This window comes from Pinus tabuliformis, chromosome X (assembly GCF_031772625.1).
Source record: "Pinus tabuliformis cultivar Carrire ecotype Pingquan chromosome X, CPIR1, whole genome shotgun sequence".
NCBI lineage: Eukaryota > Viridiplantae > Streptophyta > Pinopsida > Pinales > Pinaceae > Pinus > Pinus tabuliformis.
The window spans coordinates 794503357-794512551 of NC_142308.1; the positions used below are offsets into that span (position 1 = coordinate 794503357).

The 9195-nt window shown below is 37.1% G+C and overlaps 1 pseudogene; it reads right to left on the bottom strand.

Annotated features, from left to right (window-relative positions):
- The window catches only part of LOC149142212 (mitochondrial outer membrane protein porin of 36 kDa pseudogene), a 30560-nt pseudogene extending 22316 nt beyond the window's left edge, over positions 1 to 8244 (bottom strand).
- Positions 8245 to 9195: the final 951 nt, after the last annotated feature.

Consider the following 9195-nt stretch of genomic DNA (forward strand, 5'->3'; position numbering starts at 1 on the left):
TTCCCTCCTTTATGTTGTCTTTTTCTTTATGGCGAAGATTTTGCCTCCATGATGACACAAAGCCCTATCAGCAGGCAGCGAAAATAAAATGTGAGGTGTGAATGGAAATGAAGTGATATGAAGGTGATTTTTTGACAAAATGATGGGAGGGGTCTTGGGAAAGGTGAAAGGACTTTGAATGCTGATGAAAATGAGTGGAGAAATAGTGGAAAGATGATTTTCTTGCAGGTGGAAACAACAGGGTTTATGATGAATCTTGCCCAAAAACCACTAGGAATGAGCTAGGGTTTTGAGGTGGGTAAAAACCACTAGGAATGAGTGTTAAAACTTTGTTTTGAGGCGGGTAAAATGGTTAAAATGCCTCATTTAACATGTATGCAGGTGTAGGATATCATTTTACATGTTTTAGAAATAAAAAACAATGATGGCCATTTTCACCCTATCATTTTCCATGCAAATTTCGCTACAAATCCTAACTTGAAGAATCATTGTCATGAGATGAAATTGGAAAAGCAAAAGAGGGATGATGATGGTGTAATTACTTGTTCCTTAGCTTAGAAGTCAGTAAAATCAAGCTTGCAAGTGAAAAAATGAAGTTTGGGAGGGTTTTGAAGGATTTCGGGGCACTGTGTACTGCGCGCAGCGCAATGTTCCCGTGCGCAATGTCATCCTCCTAAGCGCAACGTAGTGCTTCTAAGCGTAGCACCTAATTTTTTTTGCCGATTTCACATAGGAAATCGACTTTTTGTTTTCTTGGACAGGATAGAATAATAACAAAGAATGAATAGGATGTGAATGAAGGAGTTTGGGGGCTTTTGAGTTTATATAGGGAAAGTTTCTTCACTTTTTCATAAAGAAATGGGACCCACCCTCCTTTAGAAACTGATTTTCACTTTATGAGAACAGATTTACCTTCACCATTGCAAACCTGAGATGTCCTTTACTTTCCTGAGTGCTGGAGCTTCTTTTTCTGGAACTTTTGGAACATGAGAGTATGAGGAGTGTGTGAAAAATCAAAATCAACTCCCAAAAGTTCTTTGTCATGTTTTACTCACTGCTGGTTTTATTCATGAAAATGATGGACCTTGGAAACCCTAGTGACCTAATGGATGACCTGAGTCCAAATGGAATGATGATGATGACTGACCCATTTTTATTGCAACACCTCCATAAAGTGTGATAGGTGACCATGATGAGTGAATTTCCAAAGAATGACTTCATCTTTAGACTGACCAAACAATGACCAAATTTTGTTGTGTAAACCTAGTAACAAAAAATTTCATTTTGAAAGTCTGGAAAAAACATAGTAAAAGCATATTTGATCTAGGTGACAAGCTAACAAGACTAGCACTAAAAGAACCCCAAGACCTACACAAGCAAAGGGGGACCCAAATATTTGGTGATAGGAGAAATTTTTAGGGTGTTCTTGTAACGACTACAACAATTGGTGAACCACTAGTAGAATCCAAAATCTAATCCTATGTCCTTATAACAAATTGATTCTTGTTAATAATGCAAGGAAGTATTGAATAGATGTTGTGGGTACCACTTTAAGATACTTAATGTTTTGTGGATATGCCCTTCAACTGTTTCCCAACTAGGTCCTGTAAAATTTTACACGCTATAACAAGAGCCCACTCATGCAGGTCTCCAACAATGATGTAGAGATCATGACAAAGGGCTTATTGTATTCATAAATTTTAAGTGAGTTTATGGTGTTGCTCCACTACCAGTTAGCCTATTTACTAACCCGATGGAGTCACTTAAGAAAACACAAATGTTGCTTGACTACGAGTAGGCTTGTTCAGTACTTGGTGAAGCTGCTTGCATCACCTCTCTACACAGGAAGCCTTTATCAATAATGTACCCTTTATTTGATTGATTTTCTTTTGCATGCATGTCAACATCAGTTATTAAGCGTTCATTGTGTTAGGGTGGATGGGGGATCCCAATTTATTTATTGGAAAGAGAGGTTGTTTCTTGTTTGGAAGAAACTAAAACATCTTTTGATTTAGGTCTTCCCTCAAGCCGTGCTTCCACAATTCATTTCCAAGTAACAAGTGAGCAGTGAAAACATATCATGAGATATCTAGAACCATGTCGAACATAGGGTTTAGGTTGTAGATGTAGGTCATATGAAATTATTAGGGTTCCCCATGAACACTTGTTCATATTTCCTTTTTAATAAGATAGACTTGTAGGAAATATCTTTAGGACACAATTTTAATAACTTGATCCATGAGAGATTGTCTCCTGGAGTAGCCAACATGACCACACATGTCTGTTCGGGTTAGGGTTTTAGCATTAGGGAAAAGTGATCAGGGGATCTCTTTTAGGGTTTCATTATGTGTAAACAAACATAGGCAAGCTCATCATGGCATTAAACATTTGTAGGGAGCATGCAAAAAACTAGGCTTGTGAAGGTTCAGGCGGCGCCATGCAACATATAGAAAAAATGTAATGTTAGGTTAACATTCAACCTGTGCTATGCAAGGAGATGAATGCATGATGTAATGTAACAGACTGAACTACATGTGATATAAGAAAACAATGTAGTGTAATGCTATGTAATGCAAGAGAATTCATATAACTGCAATTAAGTCATGCAATTCTTATACAAAAAGCTAAACTACCTAAAATAAAGAACACAAAACAAAATCATATATAAACCTTGAAACCATAAAGAAAATCCTATTAAGAAAACCCTATAAACTCTAAACTAGCCTAAACCTAAAACCCTAATTTAACCAAAGAGGAGATCAGGTCATGTGACATCAAACTTCCAAGTGTATCCACCGTAGCAGTTCCCGACTTGCGAAAAAATATATGTCAACAATCAGAACCAGTGTAATGTATTGTGCAAAAACAAAAAATGCTTACTTGCAAAACATACACAAGAGATAGAAGTTCACGTCTACTAACAGGAAAACATGTCAGAAAAAAATCTTCTAGCCAAGATACAACTCTATCTTGGGAAATTGAATGATAAACTTGAAAACTATGATCGTTCGCCCATTATATGCATTCATTTGTTCTTAACCCTAAATCAAGTGCAAGAGAGACGGGATGCCTCCACTAGCAGATGAATTTGCCAAATAAGATTCTTCAATCCAATCATCAATCCAATCGTTATATTAAATATAATCAACTTGATAACCCTAAGAGATTCTAAAAAAGTAGCATTCATTAGAAACCCTAGTTTTAGAAAACCTAATTTGAGCCTATTCTCGGGCTTTGTCAAGGACGTGAGGACTTGACATAACCAACAAGAAGAGCTGAATAGCCTCATTGTCCTGAAAAACTTCTAAACCTGCAAATGGTAGATCATTTAGTATCAATGGTTTTGTGATATCAACAGTTGAATACATGTGATCATCATCAACTTTGACAACACAATCATTATTGAACACATCGCTAATTTGATTAGATGTTCAAGTATTGATAGAATAGTGGCTCAAAAGATTAGATTCTTTTGGTTTCTATGATGGAGATGCATCAAGAAAGTAAGTCTTAGGAAAGAGAGGAATCAAGTGATTTGTCCCCTCACATATAGTGGATTGTGAGACAACACCAGATTGTACCTAATCACAATCTACACTAGCTAGGCAAGAATAAAAAGGATTTGAAACAATGACCAGTGTACACTCTCTGGTAAACTTATTAGAGTACAAGAAGTGATGCATAGTAGCTGAAAAAAATCATCCTGGGGAAGCATTACATGGATCATAACCTTTGAAATATGAGCTTCCATATGGTGAGATGGTGCTGAGAGTAGAGTCATGCGTGGAAACCCTAATATGACCTAGTTCAAGGATCTTATCATGATCATGAGAACGTGGCATAACCATTAGCGGAAGCTGAAGTGACTCAACTTCTTGAATAATACCTAAATCTTAGGAAGGAATATTATCAATTTTTGGTGGCCTAGAAAGATAAGCAAGCACATATGAACAATGATCATCAAAGGTATCAATGAATACATTATCAATAGGATGACAATCATTAAAGCTGATATTTTGATTAGGTTGGGTATCTGACACATGAGACTCTTGAAGGATTAAGGATGAATATGTATCAATTGAAGAACCATCTTGAATTTTCTGAGATGTATAATCTTCCTCTCCATTTGTCAAAGTATGCAAATTGAAAATATCATGGCCAAGGGATTCAATATCTTCATCCTTTGATCATGAGTGAACATTATTATGTACTTGATGAGACTGAGAACCAACAAGATGAGGATCTGATGAATTTAGAGAAACTCCTGGTGTAGAAAACTTATCAAACAAATTAGGGTACAATGGATGAAAAGGTTCAGGTGAAGAGGCCTAAGTTCCAACCAAGCCCGGTTTAGAGCTCAAACCTTGCATATTAATATTGGCTTAAGGAATCAAATGATCAACATGCATGTTATACTACGTGGATTTGATGGTTGCTTTAGTATTATCTAAGAGATGACCTAGGTCATGGTAAGCAAATGAAGGAGGAAGCATAGACTCAGGAAGATGGTTAATGGGCTCATGTTGAATCTTGTCAACAAGGAGAGGTATTTTATCAACTTTATTCCCAGACTGTCCAATTTCACCAGGATATATGAGTGCTTTAGAAGAAAGACACTCTCTATCACCTAGATTATGAATGATATAAATTTCATTAGGAAATGAGACTAAAGAATAATGAGAAGGTTCACAGATGGAAATTTCCTCCCCATAAGCTTGAGGCTTTTCCCGACTCACAAAAATTGGCAAGAAAATATTAGGGATAATATCTTGCTAATTTGTAACTTGTAGATTATCGTGATGATCATTAGAATCCATATTCGTTTTAGATTGAAATGGTGCATGATTCTTTAAGTTTCATTCTAAGCTGATTTATCCTTTTAAATAGATCTTGAAAATCGTACCTATCAAAATCTTGACAGAGCTCGCTGATGAGTTTCTTGAACGAATGGATAGAAGTGTTTCGTAACGTGTGGCACCATTGCTTGACATGACTTTCAAGTGTGTGGGTAAACATTATACCAATAACATATTTACAATGTATTCCATTAAAGTGACATAAACAAATAACTTGACACGTGTCCAAATACAATTGTTGGACCCTTGCCATTAAACTTAAATTGTGACAAGTTATAAACTATTTCCATAGGCACTAAAAGATTAAGGCTTTAGAAAAACAACCAGGGATAGATATTTGGAACAAATCCATCTAAATATACGATGTTATGATAAAGGCTCCATGGGCTCAACTTGTGATCAAGCCCTTTGTTACACAGTATTTTGTCACACCTCCTGTTCACTTCTTGTTCCATATCACGAAGTGCCAAAACATTGACAACTGTGCATCATATCCATCATGACATACAGACAAAAAACTCCCTGAAGAACCAAAGGAAAACTGCCATGAATCCATTCTAAATAAGGATAACTAAAAACCTAAATTTTAGCATCAGCGTGTTTTGCTACACTGCCTTGCCGTGTTGATGGAAGGTTGCACAGTTCTACCCTAGTGTTGTCAGCGCTGGTTTTGATATGAAAACCTGCATTGAACCTCTTTTGGTAGGTTTTCCCAAACTAGAGGAGAAGATTCATGCACTAGAACCTTCGAGAACATCGAGCTGGATATTGGTTATTGTTGATATGGTCAAAGCTCTCCCATTTAGACCTCTTGATATTATCATAATGGGCTTTCCCCTTGAGATGTGGACCTTCCTCCCTCTTTTGTGGATCCCTATATCCTTCTCCCTTCCTATAAATTCACTCCCTTCCATCCCAAAATGGTTGGTCATTTATTGCTGCATCCCTATGCTGAGACTATTCTTACATGCTACCCATTATAGCTTGGAGGAGTACTTGAAGAGTCTTTGCTTGAACTTGGACATCCACCAAAAGGAGGTCTCCAACATCAAGGCATAGGTTGTATGCTTCCCTTTTTAGCTCATTAATATATACACCTGATGTTCACTTTCTATAATTGTGTAATTGTTTATGCTTTTAGCTTAATACTCTTTGATTTATTAAGTAGTTTATGTTTGATGTATGCCATATATGCTCTTGTATTTTTAATATCTCTTTGATCTTCCTTGTAGGTACTTGGACGTGAAAAACAAGTAAGGATTGAGGCCTGGAGTGAAAGAATCAAATTCTTCTCCAAAAGGATTGAGTGATTAGCATTAGAGCAAGGTAGGCCACTCTCTCTCTCAACATTTGTTGAACATAAACTAGGAAAGTGTATGTTAGTTTGTTGCTAGATCCACTCATTGGGCTAAAGAGGTTGCCTCTGTCAGTAGAGGGGATTTACCTTCACAACAAAATGGCGACTTCATTGGGGAAGCTATAGCCTCTTCATCCTCTTTTCTCATTTGATCTCTTGATCAGTTTGACTGACCATGTAGTTCTTAGTTATTTTGAGTGTGTATAAGTCTGCACAATCACTAATTGCTACCTTAGGGTGCTAATTTTGGAAGTGTTTGTGGAAACATTTTTATTTTTTGCCTTATTCCTTGCCTAACACGTTGTTTTCTCTGACAGTCGCGCTGCTAGCACATTTTATTTTGAAATAGTTGCGTTGATCCCCTGTTCAATGCCAATTTGTCTATAACAGTTATGCTGATATCAGAGATTGGCAAAAAACTTAGGGTTTCTCTGTCAAACTCCAGTGTGTTTGAGCCCCTGAGGTCTTGTCTTGTCTTGTATGATTGGATTTATGTATGTTTTGTTTGATTACCTGATTTGATTGGAAAATTATTTTCCTTTTGAGATTTCAAGTGTTTGAGTGAAATTGGATCGATTTTAGGGTTTATGGGTCATTTTATTTTCACTCGCTGCTTGTAAGTGTTGATGAGTCTGTGGTTTGTTGATTGTTTAGGTCTGATTATATGGTAAAATAATTCAAAACATTGGTTGACATTAGTTTCAGTTTGTCTTTTGCGAAGTTTATTTTCAATTGAATTAGGTCATCTTACATTTGAAATCCATCTTTGTTATTCATCAAGCATAGATTACATTGCTTGGTTTACAAACTGAAAAGAGTGCATTTGTTTATCTGTTCAAAAGAGAAAGCGAAAGACATTTTCATTGGGTGCTTTTGGATTTGATTTGTGGTTGCTTTGATTGGTGCATCGTTTGCATTAGGATCTTTTGAATAAAAAATCTCATTTTTTGCTTCAGTTGAAGCTTAATTGCATTAGAGCATATGAAAATCAAAGATAACGTCATCTAGCTAAAGTGCATCTTAGTAAAGTGAAAGTCATTTTTGCTTTCAATAGATTACATGTTGGATAGTGAAAGAGAAGTTTAGGTATTGCTTTTGCATATTGCATTTGGAAAAGAAAAGTTAGTGGAGGCATGTTGTTGGTGCATTCTCTTGCTTGATGCATTAATTGTTTGAATTCTCTTCCCTTGCTAGTATAGCATTCATTGAAGTGAAAAGTTTCATTTTCTCATATAGTTCCATTTTAGGATTTAGGTGACATCGTTTGAGCCCAAAATTGACCTAAGGAGCATTTGGAACTTAAAGAAAACATTTAGAGGTTTAGGCTAGAGACGTGTTCCGATGTCTATAAACCTAGTAGTTGTTGTTAACTGCTTGCATTGTATCTTGGGGGTGAAATCTCGTTCCAGTACAGAGGTATATCGGAGGTGCTCCAATACTCTTGAGTATATCGGAGGCACTCTAGTATGAAAAGTACATGGGAACGCTCTCACCGAACGGTTATGCATTAGACAATGCTAACATGGACTTGTGCTCCCCGTACCATCAATTATATATTGGGATAACCCACTAGGTTGCTATCCTTTAGCCATAGGTAACCGATTCAACCGCCTTGTAATTGTGATACACCGAACACAACATTTTGGGAGATCGGTCGTGGTACGTTAAGTCCTTGGTTTCAACTTAAGGTGTATATAATGATTCATGGATACTTGGTAAACCATCTTTGTCTAGTACACCCTTTTTGATTTATTTCTTGTTTTTAAGTTGTAAAACTTAACTGCCCACGATAACATGATTTACCTATGCAGTTATGCTTGGCTTCACATTGCCTAATTAATAGTAAATTTTAATTTTAGGCTCAAATCAACCAACCTTTTATTGTTTTTGAGAAAAGGTCATCGTGGCTAAACCACCGGGTTCACCTTACATATCCCCTTCATCATTTGAGACTGAAGGGTCATCATAAGGAGTCCATCCTGAGATTTCATAGTCACTTGAAGACGAAGGTCTTGAACTTGGAATTATCATGATTATTCAACCCCTTACTTCTCGTCCTCCACCTCAAGATTCATCATCTCAAGAATATAACCCAGAAACTTCTCAGAGTCCACAGAGGTTTGTATTATTCCCTTTGAACCTGATTTTTGATCCATTGGTCATATCTCCTCAACAGTCATATAGTCCATACGATAATCTTGGTGTGCCTTTGGAGTTATCTCCAACATCATCTCGAATTCCCCCTCGCCAACTGTTTCCACCCATGGCATCAGAACCTGAGTTTCCAACCTCTCCTCGAGGTCCTCCTCTAGAAGTATCTGCCACTCACACTACTGGTTTTGGCAATGAATCTGAATATAAATTTCCACCTGAAGGATTTCCGTATGTGGGAAGTGTGCCACCTCCACCACCGCTTGAAAGCAATGAAACTTTGTTTCCACCTGGTTATACCTCTTTGGCTCAATTGGTTTCAGGGGTCCTCCGAGTGCGTCTTCACTTTAGCACAATCTTATTTGTTCGTCGGGCACCATGCCCACTTCTAATCTATTTATTTCAAGCATGGCCTCTCAAATTCCTGTACTGACTGTAGTTTCATCAGTTCCTTGAGTCTGTATTCATGATCCTTTCTATTCGGATGGTTATGACCATGCCAAGGATCTTTGCACACGATCCCTTTTTACAGATGGCTACGTCCATACCGTGGTTTCATGTATTATTAGATGCCTATTCCTGTATTTTTAGGCATGATCATTAGAGATATCAGATATGTATATGTATATGCTTAATTTGCAGGTCTCCTGATGGTGTTGTTCTCATCCTTGCACTAACTTGTAAAGCATCTTACCCATCACTCCCTATTTTGCCTCCATGCTTTAGGGGGCATCTGTTACACAATATTTTTTCATATCTCTTATTCACTTCCTGTTTCATATCCCGGAGTGTCAAAACATTGACTACGTACAACATATCCATCATGATATA